General features: G+C 42.1%; 1 protein-coding gene across 1 annotated transcript in view; it reads right to left on the reverse strand.

Annotated features, from left to right (window-relative positions):
• Window positions 1-22,752, reverse strand: part of EBF3 (EBF transcription factor 3) — a 240,657-nt gene that overhangs the window by 35,380 nt on the left and 182,525 nt on the right. The window lies entirely within an intron of this gene.

The raw sequence follows: 22,752 nt of genomic DNA on the forward strand, positions 1-22,752 counted from the left end.
GAGGAAAGGAGGTCAACGAGGTGGGATGGGATAAACTCTTGGATTAATGTGGTGGCAGTCAAATATTCAGCACAGTGCTCTGCACACAGGAGGCAGTCAGTAAATGCCGTCTGGTACCAAGAGTCTAAAGCACAGTTACACAATACAAGCGCTCGTTCATCACTATAAACTATTTCCTACCATACGCTTTCATACTTGTTTGGGAAAGATTCAAGCTGAATGTATCCGATATTACTTTTAAGCAAATATCATTGTAGATTAGGCACTCTTACAGCGAATGGAAACCGCTGTGATCGTAACTAAAATCTTGAACACTATTTAATGTTATTCTTTTTAAACAGCAGGCCCCGTTTCTCCATCCTTGTAATCCTCCTCAATCCATCAGTGGCATTTATTGAGCGCTTACTGTGTGCAGAACGCCGTACTCGGGATAGCTGGGGAGAGTACAGTAAAACAGATCATAGCCAAGTGGATAGACCATGGGACTGGGAGTTTAATCCCGGCTTCACCTCTTTTCTGCTGCGTGATCTTGGTCAAGTCATTTCACTTCTCTGTGCCTCAGTTACCTAATCTGTAAAATGGGGATGAAGAGAGTGATCCCATGTGGGATAGGGACTGTGACCAACTATGTTGTCTCTACCCCTGGCACATAGTAGTCACTTAACAAATACCATTAAAAAACCCAAAAACAGATTTGGAAGAACCTTCTACTTAGATTGTGAGCCCCATGAGGAAACTCGTTATTTCATATTTACCCCAGCACTTAGTACTTTGTTTGGCATAGCAATATTATAATTATTATTATTATTGTATCTGTTAAGCACTTACTATGTGTAAAATGTTTTTCTCAGCTACGGGGTAGATACAGTTAATTAAGTTGGGCACAGTCTCTGTCCCACAGGGGGCTCTCAGTTTATTATTATTATTGTCACTATCCTCATGTCTACGGCTTGAAAGACAATTGATAAAGATGTTATTTCCCAGAGTGAAAGTCTGAATTTTATTAGAAAAAACACATATAAGGTAAGTAGAAACACTCAGTTAAACCAAGATTAACCCAAACCCACCTCTACCACGTACTCTATGCTCATCTGTAACACTGCTGTACATGTGTATATTCAGCTTGATGCTCAATTATTTACTCACCCTCCACTATTTGTCATTAATATTAATAATAATAATGGCATTTATTAAGCGCTTACTATGTGCAAAGCACTGTTCTAAGCCCTGGGGAGGTTACAAGGTGATCAGGTTGTCCCACGGGGGGCGCACAGTCATCATCCCCATTTTACAGATGAGGGGACTGAGGCACAGAGAAGTTGAGTGACTTGCCCAAAGTCCCACAGCTGACAAGTGGTGGAGTTGGGATTTGAACCCATGACCTCTGTCTCCAAAGCCTGTGCTGTTTCCACTGAGCCACACTGCTTCTCTGACTTATGACTCTTTCATAAGACTTTCATAATGACTTTCATAAGTCATTAGACTTATGACCCTTTCTCATAATAGAGTATAAGGTTCTCAAGGGAACAGAACATGTCTCTCACTTTAATCAGTGGTATTTATTGAGCGCTTGTTGTTTGCAGAACACTGTACTAATCACTTGTCCGCCTCCCCCTTCTAGACTGTGAGCCCGTTGTCGGGTAGGGACCGTCTCTATATGTTGCCGACTTGGGCTTCCCAAGCGCTTAGTACAGTGCTCTGCACACAGTAAGCACTCAATAAATACGATTGAATTAATGAATGAATGGAGTCACTGCTGTTGTACTTCCCCAGACACCTAGGGTGGTGCAATGTACAATATGTGGGCACTCAGTAAATGTAATAAGAATAATAAAAACGATAATAGTTTTAAGGGCTTACTGTAGTAATAATCCTGGTATTTGTTAAGTGCTTACTGTATGCCAGGCACTGTACTAAGTGCTGCCCGCTGTTGGGTAGGGACCATCTCTATATGTTGCCAAGTTGTACTTCCCAAGTGCTCAGTACAGTGCTCTGCACACAGTAAGCGCTCAATAAATACGATTGAATGAATGAATAAATGCTGGGGTGGATACAAACAAATCGGGTTGGACGGAGTCCCCATCCCACGTGGGGCTCACAGTCTCAATCCCCGTTTTACAGATGAGGAAACTGAGGCACAGAGCAGTGAAGTGATCTGCCCAAGGTCACATAGCAGACAAATGGTGGAGCCAGGATCAGAACTCAGGTCCTCTGACCCCTAGGCCCAGCCTCTTGCTACTAGGCTATGCAGCTTGCCATATTATAATTCTGAATAATTCTAACAATTACTATATGCCAAAAGCTGTACTAAGCACTGGGGTAGATACAAGTTAATTAGGTCCCACATGGAGCTCACAGTCTAAGTAGGAGGGAGAACCAGCATTGAATCCCCATTTTGCAGATGAGTGAGCTGAGGCACAGAGAAGTTAAAGGGCGTGCCCAAAGTCACACAGCAGGTATGTGGCGGAGTCAGGATTAGAACTCAGGTCCTCTGGCTCACAGGCCCGTGCTCTTTCGTCCAGGCCCCACTGTTTTCCATCACTACAAGAGCAGGGACGGTCCAGCCAAGCTCAAAAATGGTCCATTTTCATATCCTACTTTAAGCCTAATGCAGCCAATCACTTTGTCCTAAAATGGGTTCAACAAGGCATTCAGATATGATTTCTTTATAACAATGATGGCATTTGTTAAGCTCTTACTATGTGCAAAGCACTGTTCTAAGTGCTGGGGAGGATACAAGATGAGCAGGTTGTCCCACGTGGGGCTCACGGTCTTAATTCCCATTTTGCAGATGAGGTAACTGAGGCCCAGAGAAGTGAAGTGACTTGCCCAGAGTCACACAGCTGACAATTGGCGGAGCCGGGGTTTGAACTCCTAGCCTCTGACTCCCAAGCCCACGCTCTTTCCCCTGAGCCATGCTGCTTCTCTAACAAAATATCTTTATCTTTATCAAAATAACACATTCTACTTCCAGTATGTGTAAGTAGAATTGGAACAGTCCCATGTCTCAGAGTTCTTCTGTTTTTCTGGGCCCCAACTCAGTATTTCCTGTTGATGCCTGTTTACTTGTTTTGATGCCTGTCTCCCCCTTCTAGACTGTGAACCTGTTGTAGGAAGGGATTGTCTCTGCTGCTGAATTGTACTTTCCAAGTGCTTAGTACAGTGCTCTGCACACAGTAAAGGCTCGATACATACAATTCAATGAATGAGTGAATGAATGTTTCTAGTCTCAGCTCTCTCCAGATGATTATAGTTAAATAAGGATATTACTCCTATTTCCTTAAAATATGGAGGCTTTTACTTCCTTATTATGATTATTAATAATAAATAATAATGGTAATAATAATAATAATAATAATAATAATGGTATTTGTTAAGCACTTACTATATGCCAAGCACTGGGGTGGATACAAGCAAATTGGGTTGGACACAGTCCCTGTCCCACTTGAGGCTCACAGTCTTCCTCCCCATTTTACAGGTGAGGCCACTGAAACATAGAGAAGTTAAATGACTTGCCCAAGGTCACACAGCAGACAGGTGACAGAGGCAGGATTAGAACCCATGACCTTCTGATTCCCAGGTCCGTGCTCTAGCCACTACACAATACAAGCAGACCCAAAATATCATAATAATAATAATAATAATAATTTTGGCATTTATTAAATGCTTACTATGTGCCAAGCACTATTCTAAGCACTGGGGTCAATACAAGGTAATCAGGTTGTCCCACATGGGGCCCACAGTCTTCATCCCCATTTTATAGATGAGGTAACTGAGGCACAGAGAGGTTAAGTGACTTGCCCAAAGTCACACAGCTGATACGTGGCAGAGCCGGGATTAGAATCCATGACCTCTGACTCCAAGCCCGGGCTCTTTCCACTGAGCCATACTGCTTTTAATGATATCATCCATCCACCCATCGACTCATCAATAATAATAATAATGATGGTATCTGTTAAGCACTTACTATGTGCAAAGCACTGCTCTAAGTGTTGGGGAGGTTACAAGGTGATCAGGTTGTCCCACGGGGGGCTCACAGTTTTCATCCCCATTTTACAGATGAGGGAACTGAGGCACAGAGAAGTTAAGTGATTTCATCATCATCATCAATCGTATTTATTGAGCGCTTACCATGTGCAGAGCACTGTACTAAGCGCTTGGGAAGTACAAATTGGCAACATATAGAGGCAGTCCCTACCCAACAGTGGGCTCACAGTCTAAAGTCACACAGCTGACAACTGGCAGAGCTGGGATTTGAACCCAAGACCTCTGACTCCAAAGCCCATGCTCTTTTCACTGAGCTACGCTGCTTCAATCAATCAATCAATCGATCGATAGATCAACCATATTTACTGAGCACCTACTGTATGCAGAACACTGTACTAAGCCTGTGGGAGAGTACGATAAAACTCGAAGACATGATCACTGCCTTCGAGAAGTTTTCATACTAGGGGTTAAATAATATCAAGATGATTTAGCAAATGTACTGACAACTCTCACCTGAAGATATAAGATGTTCAGCCCGTCAACTTTTAACTTGCTAGGATTGGAGCACGAAGTAAGTGAGGGTGTGAGAATGTGAGTTCGGGGCTTCATCATCATCATCAATCGTATTTATTGAGCGCTTACTATGTGCAGAGCACTGTACTAAGCGCTTGGGAAGTACAAATTGGCAACATATAGAGACAGTCCCTACCCAACAATGGGCTCACAGTCTAAAAGGGGGAGACAGAGAACAAAACCAAACATACTAACAAAATAAAATAAATAGAATAGATATGTACAAGTAAAAGAAATAAATAAATAAATAGAGTCAAAAATAAATAGGGGCTTAATGGTAACTGACTGGTGGAGGGAGAACTCATGAAAACAGAGAGTTGTTACTCCAGGAAATTTTATTACAGAACACTTAAAATTTAGAAGAGTAATGGCAGCTCGCTTTCACACTGTACTTTCCTTCTGTGAAAATTGAATAAAATTCCCCTATTAAAAGCTTCTTAGTAGTAAGACTTTTAGACTGTGAGCCCACTGTTGGGTAGGGACTGTCTCTATATGTTGCCAACTTGTACTTCCCAAGCGCTTAGTACAGTGCTCTGCACACAGTAAGTGCTCAATAAATACGATTGATTGATTGATTGATTGATTAAGAATAGTAGTTGTAGCAGTGGTATTTAATGAACACCCACGTGGTGTGCTACACTGTCCTGACTGCTTGGGAAAGCACAACAGAAGAGCAAGACATGTTCCTTAGAAATATTACATGTGCTGATGTCCCAGCTCCTGGGAAAATATTGAAATATATGTGGTACAGTTTGTGAGTTTCATGTTGCTCAAAGAAAACTAACCAATACCTTCTGGGTTTAAATACTCCCATTTTTACAGCTTCATATTTCTGCCCTTCCCCACCAAACTTCAGCCACACAAGGTGTACACACATCGGCTGATACTTGACTTTGGGCCTAGGACAATAATTACTAATAACATGCAGCAATTTTCCTCGGAAGGACTCAGTAAATTGCTTTTTTAATGGTATTTGTTAAGCGCTTACTATGTGCCAGGCACTGTTCTAAGCACCTGGGTAAATACTTGTTAATCAGATTGGACACAGTCCATGTCCCACATGGAACTCAAACTTCTCTTTTTGAAGGTGAAGTAACTGAGGCACAGAGAAGTGAAGTGACTTGACCAAAGTCACACAGCAGACAAGTGGCAGAAGAGAGATTAGAACTCAGGCTCTTCTGACTCCCAGGCCTGGGGTCTATCCAGTAGGCCACACTGCTTCTCTAATCAGGTAGGTGTATTTACTGAACACCTGATGCCAGAAGCAAAAAAAATCATTTTCTGCCCTAAAGGGGATAGTAATTTTTTTTTTAATGACACTGTAATCTTCAAGGTGACTTGGGTGCTAAGTGTGAAGTTCATTCCTGGTTAATTGAAATACAAAATGATACCTCTTCACATTGTCATAATTCAAATTGGCAAAATGGAATTTTCTTCCCATTTTTCAACCCCTCCAAAAATAAAAAAAAAGCCTTCCTTTCAGGAACAATCGGCCAAAAACAGAAAGATTCAGCCCAGAGGAAATAGAGCTCTGGTGGAGAACAGCAAATAGCATTAGCTATCAGGAACTATTATTATTATTATCATTACTAGTACTAGGAGGAGGAGAAGGAAGGTATTTGTTAAGCCCTTACTATGTGCCAGGCACTGTACTAAGCACTGAGGTAGACAAAGGAAATAATAATAATAATAATAATAATAATAATAATAATAATAATAATAATAATATTTGTTAGGCACTTACTATGTGCCAAGCACTGTTCTAAGCACTGGGGTAGATACAAGGTAATCAAGGTAATTTACAGGGTAATCAAGTTGGATAAAGTCCCTGTCCCATAGAGGTCTCACGGTGTAAGAAGGAGGGAGTAGGATTTAATCTCCGTTTTCCAGATAAGAAAAATGAGGCCCAGAGAAGGTAAGTGACTTGCCCAAGGCCACACAGCAGCTAAGTGATGGGATTAAAACTCAGGCCAGGCCCGGGATCTCTCCGCCAGGGCACACTATTTCCCAGTTAAGGTAAGACTACCACACACTCTGATTTGGAAGCAACTGAATTCATTCATTCACATTTCAGTCATATTTATTGAGCGCTTACTGTGTGCAGAGCACTGTACTAAGCGCTTGGGAAGTACAAATCGACAGTCTCATCTTTCCATTTCTCCATTTTTTTAATGGTATTTGTTAAGCACTTACTACGTGCCAGGCTCTGTTCTAAGCGCTAGGGTAGAGGCTAGCTAAAGTGGACACAGTCCCTGTCCCACACGGGGCTCAGGATCTTAATCCCCATTTTACAGATGAGGTCACTGAGGCACAGAGAAGTGAAGTGACTTGCCCAAGGTCAAACATCAGACAAGCGGTGGAGGGGGAATTAGAACCTAGATCCTTCTGACTTCCAGGCAGGTCTCTATCCTCTAAGTCATGCTGCTGCATGCTTATTTCTAAGGGATAAAAGTGGGAATTGCTCTGTCATTATCAAGAATTGTTTTTCAGATGGTAGCATACAGTCTGAGGTCTTTTAGACTGTGAGCCCACTGTTGGGTAGGGACTGTCTCTATATGTTGCCAACTTGTACTTCCCAAGCGCTTAGTACAGTGCTCTGCACACAGTAAGCGCTCAATAAATACGATTGATTGATTGATTGATTGATTGAGGACTCATCGTTATGCGTTGAGACAGCTATTGTGACAAAACCATCACGTGACCTTAAGGTCAGTGATATATGATAGAGTGTGACAGTCTCAAGGAAGCCAAAAGTATCCGTTACAATTCCAGAAACACTTAATGAGGGAACCTCCAACCCATTTCCGAACCAACATTTTAGGACTTGTTAATGGCCCAGAGCCAAAGTCTACCACTTCTTCTCCCCTTTAACCCAAAATATACGTGATCTTCTTCCTTTATTGAAGGCATAAATCACTGGCCTAGAAAACTAGAACTACAGATGTTCCTGTGCCAGAGGGAAAGTTCAAGGCAAAACCAATACAGAAGGTAAGTTTGGGAATGTAGATGAGCACTTCTTTGTTTTTATTTCTTTTAACTGCTCAGTAAAGTGCCCAAGAGCTCAGTATAGTGCCATGCCCACAGTCATCGCTCCATAAATACCATTGTTTGGCTATACTTCTAGACTTCCCCCTTCTGGACCATGAGCCCATCGTTGGGTAGGGACCGTCTCTATATGTTGTCGGCTTGTACTTCCCAAGTGCTTAGTACAGTGCTCTGCACACAGTAAGTGCTCAAAAAATACGACTGAATGAATGAAAATATAGTACTCCCTCAATTCCGTGCCCATTTTATTGTTACCATTTGGCTAAGGGATTGCTATTAATAAGAATTCCCCTCTCAAATTATTTTGCGGCAGCAGCAGTAACAGCAGCAATGAAAGGTATTTCAGGCTCGAGGAAGTACAGCAGAAACACAAAATCAGCTCCACAAGGAGCTTATGTGATTTCTCAACTCACACAGAAACTTTTCTATTTTGTTTTTGGCCCTTTTTTTTTTTTCCTGCCTCACAGTCGTCAATTGCTTATTTGCACTCCTAAGAGTTTGGTCGTTTCAGATCTGGTTTTGATAGAGAACAGATTTTCCTACATCTGAGAAACAAGTTAGCAAAAAAGAAACGAACATTTTGTGGGTGGAGAATCAATAGCAACAGAATCCCTTTCAGGAATTTCACTCTGAAGATTATTTACACTACAGCTCACAAAAATTCTTCCAGATTCGCAATGGTCTATTGTCTCAGTGGGAGTTTCTGCATTTAAAATTTTACGCACTTTATAATGAGAAATGTATAGCATATGCGCAATAAGTGTGTGAAGTAAAATCCCCCTGTGACGTGAAGTTATTCTACAAGCTTATTAGTAACATTTTCAAACTATGTGGAGAATCATCCATATCATGGATTAATACCTTGATATTTTTTAAAACAATCAATATCTGTGTCCAACACGATTTTCTTGTATCTACCCCAGTGCTTAGAACGGTGCTTGGCACGTAGTAAGCACTTAACAAATACCATAATTATTATGATTATGGTTGTTATTAAAATCATTTTTGGTACATCCAGTTTTTCACTCAACTCAAACCCTCTTCCAACTTAAAAATAACCCAACAGATTCAATTTCCATTTCAGACTTCTTTGAAAGTGCTACTTTATTTCAGGTCAAGATAAGTTAGAACCTTCCAAAAACAAAGGTTTGAACTGAAAAGCCAATTCTAATCCAAACTCCACAAAATGCTTATCCAACCTCACAGACTAGAAAACTGGCTGTGCTTTTCCACCCTAAGCTGCTAACATTTTCGCCTTTTTGTCAGTTAATCAATCAATCTTATTTATGGAGCACTTCCCCGGTGTTCAGAGGACTGTACTAAGCGCTTCGGAGAGGCCAATATAACAGCTTTGGTAGACACGCTCCCTGCCTACAGGTCAAAATAAATTTGGGAAGGAGATGTCAAAAGACACTTGTGGAGTTGCAATTAGGTAGCCAAAAAATAATTTTGCTAGTATAGCGCCATGACTGCCATCTTACTTCTTTGATCTCCTGATTTGAAAGTATTGAGTTCACTACACACTACCTTATATTGAAATTTTTGTCTCTTTTTTCTCGCCTTGTATGATTGGACCTTGGCCAACCCGCTCTTTCTGCTTAATTCACTTTTAACAGTGAAGTCAGAACTCAGATTAGAAAAGCAGTGTGGCTCAGTGGCAAGAGCCCAGGCTTTGGAGTCAGAGGTTGTGGATTGAACTCCCGGCTCCGCCAATTGTCAGCTGTGTGACTTTGGACAAGTCACTTAACTTCTCTGTGCCTCAGTTACCTCATCTGTAAAACGGGGATGAAGACTGTGAGTCCCACGTGGGACAACCTGATCACCTTGTAACCTCCCCAGCACTTAGAACAGTGCTTTATACATAGTAAGTGCTTAATAAATGCCATTATTATTATTATTATTATTAACTCAGAGAGGAAGGAATCTGCCTCATTCATCAGTTAAGGTAACCATCAAACATCAACAATGTGTTGCAGCACTGCGCTAAGCATTGGGGTGGAGAGGAGATAAAGAAATTCCACACTCGTTCCTTTAGACATGCGATGTGATTTCAAGAGGTTTTAAAGAACAGCAAGTCAAGACAAAGGTGACACCTTGTCCCTCTGAAAACAAATGAAATGAGTATTTCCCTTCAGCCACCTGAAATTCTTGGTGGCAAGAAGAGATAAGCCGGAGAAAAGAGTGAGGGGAAAACTGGAAATGGATTGGGATGGGATTCAAATTTTCCAATTACGGCACTAATTCATCCCCAAGATCGAGATGACCGCTCGTGTCCTTTTTGGAAGATGAATCGCTGCCTCCTCCCGCTTCGGTTCTGCCAGGTTTGGTGCAGTGAAGTCAATACCTTCACCTTGACATGAAAAGTTCGTGATTTATCAGTCCCCCCTGTTCCCCACTTCAACCACAACCAGAGTCGTGCAGCCAATCCTGATCTGGGGAACGGACTCTGGTCACAGCCACTCGGAAAAAAAATAAAGCACTCTCCGATGATAGACAAATGTGTCTTGTTAGCAACAGCCAAAAAGCGCTTGACTTGTACTAATAACAAAAAGTCCATTTTGGTCACTGTGGGTCTAAAGATGAAGCACCCTGTCACCAGCTCGGCTGGGAAATTAGCAAATAATGTTCCTTTTCCTTGATAAATGGGTGACAGTTCTCTCTCACCAATCATTTTTTAACATTTTGATGCATGTCCATGATCCCGCTGGAGGAACAGAAAAGTTTACTGGTCCTCAATTTTCAGATGATAAATGGAACACTCTAAATGTGCGATTTCTGTATGAGGTATAGTTCATTTTAAGCAATTCTAGTAAATGGGTGTCACTGATTAGGACAAATAGTCTACTTGTGCGATAGCACAAATGGCGTGTCTCATGCTCCTGGCCTCCTCTGAGACAGAAAAGAAAGAGGACCACGGTCACCGTGATAAGCCTGACCTCCCCCTCCTGCCCCCCATTTTAAAGGGAAATGTGAACTACCCCCTTCCCCAGCCTGGGCATACTCAAATGTGTCTAAAGATGATTCTACAGGAAGGATAAATGTGAAGCTTCATCCATTTCTTGGGGCCTTTTCTAGGAACTGTTTTAAGGAAGAGGTATTCATTCGTTCATTCAATTGTATTTATTGAGTGCTTACTAGAGAATTTTTTTAAGTCCCCATCAAAATCCAGGGTGTTTAGGGGATTGGTCCCATTCTCCCCCAAACCCCACCCCTCCATCCTCCGAACACACCCCTAAAATCCTAAAGGTCTTGGTAGGGCTTGTAAGGGAGGGAGACGCTAAGGAAAGACGTGTCTTGTAGGCAGGGAATGTGTCTACCAACTCTGTTGTATTGTACCCTCTCAAGCGCTCAGTACAGCACTTGGAAGCAGCACTGAGAAGCAGTGTGGCTCAGTGGAAAGAGCCCAGGCTTAGGAGTCAGAGATAATGGGTTCAAATTCCGGCCCCGCCAATTGTCAGCTGTGTGACTTGGGGCAAGTCACTTAACTTCTCTGTGCCTCAGTTACCTCATCTGCAAAATGGGGATAAAGACTGTGAGCCCCACGTGGGACAATCTGATCACTTTGTAACCTCCCCAGAGCTTAGAATAGTGTTTGGCACATAGTAAGCGCTTAATAAATGTCATTATCATTATTATTACTATTATTATTATTATTATTACAGCACCCTGCACGTGGCAAGCACTCAGTCGATACCCCCGATCGACTGATTTACAGAGGTTCCCGCTAAAACCAGCCAGACCCAACGCTCCTACAACCAATAGAAAGAAGGGTTACTGGCGCCGTCGGGGTTGAATGAAAAGTGAACAGATTTTAACGCTTTCAGCAAGGCCAGGGGACTCGGCTAACAGATTTCATTTTACGGCTCCTCCTCGGAAGCGCAATTTTCATGATTAGAGTTTTCCTAGTCCTTTCTCGTAATGACCAAGTTTAAAGCAGAAGGGGTAGAATTTAAATATTCGGATGGTTTCAATTGAACTGAGGTATTAATAGCGTTTAGTTTAGCCGGGTAAAAAATAGTATGATTTGTGAGAGGCAATTAAGAATCATTTGCTCTGTGGATACAAGTAATTTGTTTAAAGAGCACTGACCTATGAGACAGCTAGTTTGTGTTGGCTGGGATAAAAGGGAACTATTGACTCTAAACAGTGGAACCGCTGCCATTAACAGAATCACATTTGAATGCACACAAAAGATCTTTAAAATACTTCAGAGACGAGAGACCCTTTCACACAGGGAAGCCGAGTGGGGGTTAAACTATGGCAATTGGCCAATATAAGTGTTCTGAAACAAGAGGGGAAATAGTCAGGCAGAAGGGCACAGGACAAGGCTGGGACTTGAAAAGGGGCATGTTTCTCCTCGACGTTCTGCCGGCATCAAAGCGCAATCTAACTCTCCTGCCCTAAATATTCAATCAGAAAGAACACAAACCATCAGTGATTACCGATTGAGGAATGATTTCATCAGCTTGACGCTGAATGCACGTCTTTGTGCGGAAATACGCGTTTTTATGTCCCCATCTCGTAAATGCCCTGCAAATCTGGGAACGTTTCCATGTAGGCAACATTCAAGCTTTCTGTGTTCCTTTTGGACGTGTTTACTATTGACCGCCAATACTTTCCTCAGTCCCCCGGTTCAGACTCTTCCTAATTGGGATAATTTTGGTAATTGGGCAAAAGACCACTCTAAAATAAGGTGGGTCAACAAAACATTCTGGGGGAGAGAGATCAACGTTAAAAGCTCTAAACGAGCTGGGCTCATGGTCTGCTACAGAACTCCGCTCCGTGAAAAGCCAACATCAACCGAGATTGGTTCTTTGGTTTGATAAGGAGACCATATGTACTGTGCTTTCCCAAGCACTTAGGACAGTGCTCTGCACACAGTAAACACGCAATGGATACCATTGATTGATTGATGAGGCAAAGTTGAATGATCGCCTATAGGCTAATCCCTCCAAACTCGAAAGTGTGTCCAGAAGATCAGTTTGGGCTGTGACATGATTTCGATTAGAGGCGTACAAATTTTAATTTGTCTTTATCAAATAACACTGCGGGATTTATAGCCTCATTTTTATAAAGTGCCTTTATTGGACTCAACAGTACGCTAGGTGTCTCCTTGTGAAGTTATGAATCCTACAAAACGGCTCAATAAGGCCACAGAAACTGCTTCTCAGGTGGGCTTGGTGGAGAATATTTTTAATTATTATTAAACAAGTCAGTGATACTCTATTAGATGAATATTAAAATGAGCATTGCATTCAGTTATTAATTTGCACTATTCGCTTTCCAATGCAACAAATATCTCATTAATTTAATTTTAGGTGCCTACCCGTTTATGCTGCATTTTACAGTCTAGAAGGCAATTTACTATTAACTGGCAATTACATACAGAATGATTGTTAATTCTGCTCCTAAGTGCTAGCTGCTTGAAAATTGTTATCTCTCTCTAATTTTTGACCTTCTTACAACAGGGGTGAGGTTCACTGGGAATACAAAGGGCTAGTAGAAAAGAGATGGACATGTCATTTGTGACTCATTCTTTTAATTCACCGCGCTAATCAACTGAACTGCCATAGCCTCCCAAGGTAATTGTATCTTTAGACTAGTTGAAAGCAATGGGTAAAAAGGCTCGGATAAGGGGGAAAGAGCTTTCTTTAGCAGAGAGAGAAACTAACCTCTTCTCCTCCCTGCCTGTCTCTCTCTCTCTCTCCTTTTCCCTTCCTCTCCCTCCCTCTCCCTTTCTCTCTTCTCTTTCTCTTTCTCTCCCTCCTGCTCCTTCTCCCGTCCTCTCTGTCTCCCTTCCTCTCCCTTTCTTTTCCTCTCTCCCTCTCTTTCTCCCTCCCTTTCTTTCTCTCTCTCCTTCTTTCTCCCTTCCTCTCTCTCTCCCTCAGAGAGCAGAATGGGGCCCGCCCCTGAAAAAAAACAAAACCTGGAACTTTTCACGGAGCCCAACGTAGATCTACGGACGTCTTGGATTTTGTCCGTTGAGAGGGCGTCTTTTCAGGCTGCCACATTCATTCTTGCTCCATCGCCCTGCACTATGCCCTCTACATACCGAGGAGGTTAAATGTGACCAGTATACCAGTGGAGACTCCAACCATGAGGGAACTGTGATGGAAAACAGATGCCCTCTCTCTCCCCCACCGCCCCCCTACCCTTGACGAAGGCCACATCATTTTCATATCGTGAAATACAGTGGGGTTCAGCTCGGTTTTCAGCGGTGATTATCTCATTGTCCTGAACCAATTAAAGAGCAACACAAATCAGCGAGGAGTAACCAGGTCAGACGGGTCGTGACCTTCAACCTCTGTTTTTATTCCCTCCTACTGCATGGGCTACTGAGTCCCTCACCGGTGCAATCTAGTAAATAGTCCTGTTCAACTACTCGGGTTTTACCTCAGGCAAAATAAGCACCGTTCAGGAAACTTTAATGGCTCCGTCGACTATCTTCATCTTTTTAATAACAATAATTGTGGTTTTTGTTGAGCTCTTATTTTGTGCTCAGCATACACTCATCTACACACACTTAGCTCCTTACGGCCAGGGAGTATATATACACACTCTTTCAATTGTGCTATGCATGTAGTAAGTGCTCAGTGAATACCGTTGATGATGATGGAAATAAATACTCAATAAACACCACTGATTGACTGATTGAAATCATTCCAATTGTTCAAGCCCCTCAAAACGGCTTTTGCTCAAATGAGATGTTTATTTTGAGCAGATTTTTTGGAACCGTCCAGGTAATTCAGGTCAACGCATATTTTCACTTTGAATGATCCTGATTCACTGTAATATAAACAAATACGGTGTTCATTTTCCCCTGACTTTGCTTAATGAGCTGACAAAACTGATGTTTTGACCTAGAGAGTATGGAAAATTAGCCAGTCAGTTGTATTTATTGAGCATTCACTGTATGGAGAGCATTGTACTAAGCGCTTGGGAGAATGCGAAACAACAATATAACAGACACATTCCCTGCCTACAGTGAGCTTATAGTCTAGAGGGGGAGACAGGCAAAACCAAATGCACTGTAGACCAATATTTCCAGATAATCAATCAATCAATAATATTTCTTGTGGGCAGAGTACTGTACTAAGTGCTTGGGGAAGTATAATGTTATAGGGTGGACTCAATCACAGTGGTTGATGCTCGCATTTTTTCCAGACCTGCGTAGGTGGAGTTGTAGAAGATGGAGGCAGATTGAATGGGAGAGAGAGCTTTTTTGTCTTATCACCTTGACCTAGTGGAGAGAGCCTGGGCCTGTGAGTTAGAGGACCTGGGTTCTAATCCCGGGTCCCACACTTGCTTTCTCCATGACCTTGGGTAAGTCACTTCACTTCTTTGGGCCTCAATTTCCTCATCTGTAAAATGGGGATTAAGACTGTGAGCCCCATGTGGGCCAGGGACTGCGCTGCATCCTGATTATCTTGTATCTACCCCAGTGCTTAAAACAGTGTCTGGCACAAAGTAAGTGCTTTTTGGGAATTGTGGTAACAAATACAAGTACCACAATTGTTATTACTAACATTATTATGATCACCATTAGGAGCAGACTAGATGGCCAACCTAAAGGCACCTCTGAGAGAGAGCATCTATGCTTTCCATATTTATAGACAATCTTTTGTATGTTTTTTGCATTCCTTTTCCATTGGATTTTTCTGACATGCAAGGGGCCGGCAGAAATAAAACAGCAGTAACTGTAAAACTGGAGGCCAAATTAGGTGACAGTTATACTTTCAGAAAGGTTTAACACAAGTGAGAAGCAGCGTGGCTCTGTGGAAAGAGCCTGGGCTTGGGAGCCAGAGGTCGTGGGTTCTAATCCTGGCTCCGCTGCTTGTCAGCCGTGTGACATCGGTCAAGTCACTTAACTTTTCTGTGCCTCAGTTACCTCATCTGTAAAATGGGGGTGAAGACTGTGAGCTGTACGTGAGAAAAACTGTTTACCTTGTATCTTCCCCAGCATTTAGAACAGAGCTTGGCACATAGTAAGTGCTTAATGAATATTAACATTATTATTATTATTATTAAATGAATTAACATGTCTTCTATTTGAAATATTAAAGCCAATGATTAAACATTTCACTGTGGTGAGCCCGTTGTGAGCAGGGATTGTTTCTTTTTGTTGCTGATTGTATTCTAAGCACTTATTATAATGCTCTGCACAGAGTAAGCGCTCATGAACGGTATTAGCAGAGTTGGAAGAAACTCCCACCGCTAGACCGTGAACTCCTTGTGAGGAGGGATAGCATCTACCAACTCCGTTGTATTGAACCCAAGCACTTAATACAGTGCTCTGCACACAATAAGTGGTGCTCAGTAAATACCATCAATTGATTGATTGACTGATCATGTTTTCTGAGCAAATTTTAATTCAATTATTTCACTCGATTCATTTTCTTTTCAATCTAATCATCTAATTGGACTCATTTTCTTAGTACCAAAATGATACGGTTCACATTTTAGGGTAATAGCCAACAAAAGTTTCATTCCATATCATTATCCTTGTTGCTGAAATCATCATTGTTATTATCATTATTAGTACATCATCTTTGAACCACATTTCCTCTAGAGAGTTTGAAAAAAAACAGGACTTAAAATTTCTTATCGCCTTAGGATCACCAGTCCCAAATCTCCATAAGGAACTGCACTTTAGTGTTGGAAATAGAATAACCTTTTAACGGTTTAATTGGCAAGCACAGATATCTTTGACACTACACATCTATTTCATCATTTCATCGTTTCAAAAAAAAAAATACTAAAAAACCAAAGACAGATTTTGTTTAAAAATCACCAGGCTTAACCAAGTTCTTTCCTACAGCAGGTGGTAAACATCTGGAACTCATTACTGAAGGAAGTTGGTGAAGGAAGAAAATAGCAATGCCTTCGGAAAGGGCTTTGGGTGAACTTCTCGACAAGGCATATTAGAGGGAATATTGAAGTTGTGAGAGGGGAAAGTTAAAAATGTTAGGAGGATCAAGTTGGATATGTTGCCAATTTGTACTTACAAAGCGCTTAGTACAGTGCTCTGCACACAGTAAGCGCTCAATCAATACGATTGAATGAATGAATGAATCAAGAAGGGTTAAAGAGATGCATGTAGGTCCCTGATGAGTTATTAGGGGAGAAAATTAGGGTCATGGGATGACAAAGAGGGCAACCATAATAATAAGAAGAATTATGAAATTTGTTAAGTTCATTCAATCATATTTATTGAGTGCGTACTGTGTGCAGAGCACTGTACTAAGCGCTTGAGAAGTACAAGTTGGAAGTGCTTACTATGTGCCCGGCACTGTACTAAGCATTCAAGCATCCTCTAATTGGCACTGTTGCAAGCCCGCGATCCAACTAAATGGGCAATTGGAGATGTCAGGGTGGCCCTCCTTAGGTTCTTGTAGTTCTTATTCATTAATTAATCAGTGGTGTTTATTGTGCACTTGCTGGGTACTAACAGAGTTGATAGACATGTTCCTTGCCCACAAAGAGCTTGCAGTCTAGAAGAATAGCTGACAGTCCAGAGAAAGAGTTTACAGCCTAGAGAAGGAATTGGCAGTCGAAAGGAGGAGCCTATAGTCTAGAAGAGCTTACAGTCCAGAGTTGGATCTTAAAGACTAGATAAGGAGCAGCAGCGTGGCTCAGTGGAAAGAGCATGGGCTTTGGAGTCAGAGGTCGTGGGTTCTAAACCTGACTCCGCCACTTATCTGCTGTGTGACCTTGGCAAGTCACTTAACTTCTCTGTGCCTCAGTTCCCTCATCTGTAAAATGGGGATTAAGACTGTGAGCCCCATGCGGGACAACCTGGTTACCTTGTATCTTCCCCCGTGCTTAGGACAGTGCTTGGCACCTAGCAAGCACTTAACAAATACCACCATTATTATTATTATTATAAGGAGCTTAGGGTCTAGGAGGAAGGGCTTTCAGTCCAAAGAAGGAATTGAAATTTAATAAGAATGGTATTTGCTAAGCGCTTATTATGCATCAAGCCCTGTTCTAAGTGCTGGGGTAGATACAAGCTAATCAGGTTGGAGACAGTCCCGTTTCCACATGGGGCTCAAAGTCTTAATCCCCATTCTACAGATGAGGAACTGAGGCACAGAAAAGTGGAGTGACTTACCCAAGGTCACACAGCAGAAAAGTGGTGGAGCTGGGATTAGAACCCAGGTCCTTCTGACGCCCAGGCCTGGGCTCTAACCATTAGACCACACTGCTTCCCAATTTTACAGTCTACGTAGATTATGATATGGGAGAGCAGGTGTGAAAAAATGGACAAAAAACAACATCTTGGACTTTAGACTGAATACAATACTTTGCTTGTGTCTTCTTCTAAGATTCTTTTAATACCTTTATAATACATAAGCAAAACTTCCACGTGAAATTTGCCATTTCACTGCCTCAGGCAATTTAAATTATCTACTGATCTGTGGAGACAGCATTTAGTAATTGTCCCACTGTGAGCCCCATGTGAGGCAGGGGCTGGGTCCAGCCTGATTATCTTGTACCTACCCCAAGGCTTAGTACAGCATTTGGCACATAGAAAGTATTAATACATGCAATTATTATTATTATTAGTGGTAGTAGTCATAAAAGAAATAGTAGCATTTTGTGTGGACCATTGTATTAGGCAATTGGGAAGTGCAGAATAACAAAGTGACACATTCCCTGCCTACAAGGAGTTTCCACTCTGATAGAGAAGCAGTGTGGCTTAGTGGAAAGAACACAGGCTTGGGAATTAGAGGTTGTGGGTTCTAATCCTGGCTCTGCCACTTGTCAGCTGTGTGACTTTGGGCAAGTCACTTAACTTCTCTGGGCCTCAGTTACCTCATCTGTAAAATGGGGATTAAGATTGTGAGCCCCACGTGGGACAACCTGATTACCTTGTATCTACCCCACCACTTAGAACAGTGCTTGGCACCTAGTAAGCACTTAACAAATACCATCATTTTTATTATGATATTATTATGTGGCAAGCAGTTATTGAGTACCTGTTGTTTTCAATATACTAGACACTTGTAGACATCCCTGCCCTGAAGGATTTTATAATCAAATGGAGAAGATTAAGCAGATATGAATTGCCAGTGTACGATGGGAAAAAGAGGAAGGGCAGGAGTGATGAAAGTAAAGCATGGTGAAAATAAAGTTCTAGACTGTGAGCCTGCTGTTGGGTAAGGATCATCTCTGTTACCGTATTGTACTTTCCAAAGGCTTAGTACAGTGCTCTGCACATAGTAAGCGCTCAATAAATATGATTGAATGAATGAATGAATAAAGCAGACACTAGAATAGGAGGACAGATAGAGAAGCAGCGTGGCTCAGTGGAAAGAGCACGGGCTTTGGAGTCAGAGGTCATGGGTTCAAATCCCAGCTCTGCCAATTGTCAGCTGTGTGACTTTGGGCAAGTCACTCAACTTCTCTGTACCTCATCTGTAAAATGGGGATTAAGACTGTGAGCCCCCTGTGGGCCAACCTGATCACCTTGTAACCTCCCCAGCGCTTCGAACAGTGCTTTGCACATAGTAAGCACTTAATAAATGCCATTATTATCATTATTATTATTATGGACAGGTAGAGACATGTTGTTGGTTTCATTTGTTTACAGTATTTGTTAAGTGTTTACTATGTATCAGGCACTGGGGTAGATAAAAGCTAATCAGGTTTGACAGAGTCCCAGTCCCACATGGGGCTCACTGCCTTAATCCCCATTTTACAGATGAGGGAACTGAGGCACAGGAAAGTAAAGTGACTTGCCCAAGGTCACACAACAGACAAGTGGCAGAACCGGGATTAGAACCCAGGTCCTTTTGTCTCGCAGGCCCATAGGTTATCCACTAGGCCATGCTGTTTAATCCAGATAAAATATAGAGAGAGGTGGGAATCAGGAAGGCATGGCCAGGAAGAGAGGAGTCAATGAGGAGCCTGAGAGTCAGGGGACCTAGATTTTAAATTCATTCATTCATTCAATCATATTTATTGAGCGCTTACTGTGTGCAGAGCACTGTACTTAGTGCTTGGGAAGTACAAGTTGGCAACATATAGAGACGGTCCCTACCCAGCAGTGGGCTCACAGTCTAGAATCTAGAATCAGTCTAAATCTGATTCTGCCATTTGCCTACGGTGTGACCTTGGGCAAGTCACTTATATCTTCTCTGTGCCTCAGTTTCCTCATCTATAAAACGTGGATTCAATTCTGCTTTTCCCTCTTCCTTAGCAGGTGAGTCCCATTAGGAAGAGGGACTGTTTATGACTCAGCTTGTATTTACCCCAGTGCTTAATACAGTGCTTGGCACCTAGTAAGCATTTAACAAATACCACAGTTTCAACAATAATAATTCCTCTTTTACCGGCTGTGCATTGACAATTCACGTCTGCATCAGAGTAGAAGTTCCTTATAGGCAGGGAATGTGTCACTTTGTTATTCTGTACTTTCCCGTAGCCTGATGGTACAGTGGATTTCACCAAATGCTATTACTTCGACCTCTCCTCCTCCTGCTACTGGCAATATTAATTGTATTCACTAAGTGGTGCTTACTATGTGCCAAATACTGTACTAAGCGCTGGGTTGGATGCAAGATAATTAGGTCCCTATCCCACATGGGTCTCACAATTTAAGTACTTCTTAAATATATAAATATATATAATTATAAATATACTATTTAGATTATAAATATATAATTATATAGTATATAAATCTATAAATATATTTATATAAATATAAATAAGTACTAGCTATTATTATTATGGAAATAACTTTTTGAGGGGTGGGATTCGAAGGGTTTGTCAGAGCTGAGGGGATGGAGATATACTGAGCAAAGGGTAGGACAGAGGAGACTCAAAAGGGAGGAATGAAGCAGAATTGCCTAGAGGGTAGAACCGAGGCCCAGGAGTCAAAAGGACCTGGGTTCTAATCCTGCTCCACCATTTTTATGTGGGTGACCTTGGGCAAATCACTTCACTTCTCTGTGCCTCAGTTACCACATCTCTAAAATGGGGATTAGAACTGTGAGGCCCATGGGGGTCATGGACTGTGTCTAAATTGATTACTTTGTATCTATCCCAGCACTTAGAACAGTGCTGGGCACACAGTAAGTGCTTAACAAATACCATTAAAAAAAAAAGATGCACAGATAAGGATGGGTGAGTGAAGAGTGTGAGTTGGGAGGAGAGGAAAAGAGGAAGTAAGGAACTGGAGGAGACCCTTGAAGCCAGTTGAAAAGAGTTTTCAGTTTTCCTTTCTGCTATCTGAGAATTATTTTTCTGCATGCTTCTCCTCCTGGACCATAAGCGCCTTGAAGGCAGGGATGGTGTCTACCAACTCTGTTGTGTTGTACTCTCCCAAGTGCTTAGCACAGTGCTTTGCACACAGTGGGGCTCAATAAATACGACTGATGGATCAATGAGTGAAAACCATCCCTTCCAGCTAGTCTGCTCCATTAACCCTGCATGGCCCAGTGAAGCGGCGTGGCTCAGTGGAAAGAGCCCGGGCTTTGGAGTCAGAGGTCATGGGTTCAAATTCCGGCTCCACCAATTGTCAGCTGTGTGATTTTGGGCAAGTCACTTAACTTCCCCGTGCCTCTGGTACCTCATCTGTAAAATGGGGATTAAGACTGTGAGCCCCCCATGGGACAACCTGATCACCCTGTAAGCTCCCCAGCCCTTAGAACAGTGTTTTGCACATAGTAAGTGCTTAATAAATGCCATTATTATTATTATTATCATTATAACTCCAAGAAGGGAGACCAACCTTTAATTAAAATAAGTACCTGCTAAAAACAATCAATCAATCAATCAATCGTATTTATTGAGCGCTTACTATGTGCAGAGCGCTGTACTAAGCGCTTGGAAAGTACAAGTTGGCAACATATAGAGACAGTCCCTACCCAACAGTGGGCTCACAGTCTATAAGATCCGAGCAGATATTTTTTTTCACCACTAGAAAGAAGTGCTACTGGAGACTTCCAGAGGGAAATGACAAGTGAGCTTATTTGAATGTTTTCAGCAAGGCCAGAGAAATCAGCTTAACAGCATGGGCAAGTGAAAAAGAAAGGTGTATTCAGTCAATCATATTTACTGAATGCTTACTGTGTGCAGAGCACTGTATTAAGGACTTGGGAGAGTCCAATATAATAATAAACAGACACATTCCCTGCCCACAGCGAGTTCACAGTCTAGAGGTGTAGTAAGAAGCAGCATGGTGGATAGAGCACAGGCTGGGAATCAGAAGGTCATGGGTTCTAATCCCAGCTCTGCCACTTGCCTGCTGTGTGACCTTGGGCAAGTCACATCACTTCTCTGTGCCTCAGTTACCTCACTTGTAAAATGGGGATTGAGACCGTGAGCCTCACGCGAGACGGGGACTGTGTCCAAGTTGATTTGCTTGTAACTACCCCGACGCTTAGTACAGTGCCTGGCACATAGTAAGTGCTTAACAAATATCACAATTATCATTATTATCATTATTATTAAAAGACATAGCCTAAAGAATGAAAGGGTAACTAGAGCCAAATACTATAACCATGACTTCTTCCACCGTGCAAAGAAGCAAGGCCCTTTTCCTATAGCTCCGATGTCGTCTGTTCAGACCTCATCGTGAAGTGGTTGAATTAAACCAGTGTAATAATAATAATAATGGCATTTATTAAGCACTTACTACGTGCAAAGCACTGTTCTAAGCACTGGGGAGGTTACAAGGTGATTAGATTGTCCCACGGGGGACTCACAGTCTTCATCCCCATTTTACAGATGAGGTCACTGAGGCCCAGAGAAGTGAAGTGACTTGCCCAGAGTCACACAGCTGACAACTGGTGGAGCTGGGATTTGAATCCATGACCTCTGTCTCCAAAGCCCGTGATCTTTCCACTGAGCCACACTGCTTCTGTCAAAGTACTGTCCTCCATGGATATAAGGCCTTCTCAGTCAGAGCTCTGTTTCACAAAAGGTAATTTTATGCCCTGGCTGTACACGAATAGCCCGACGGAGCGTGGTTCCACCTTAGTCAAGAAATGACTTATACTTTCCAAGTGCTTAGTACAGCGCTCTGCACACAGTAAGTGCTCAATAAATATGATTGCTTGATTGAAAGTGATGTCACGAAGTGAAGTTTGACTTCATTCTGTTTTAGTATGAGCAGTGACCACATCTCCCTCTGCCTTGGTG

Source organism: Tachyglossus aculeatus, chromosome 3 (assembly GCF_015852505.1).
Source record: "Tachyglossus aculeatus isolate mTacAcu1 chromosome 3, mTacAcu1.pri, whole genome shotgun sequence".
NCBI lineage: Eukaryota > Metazoa > Chordata > Mammalia > Monotremata > Tachyglossidae > Tachyglossus > Tachyglossus aculeatus.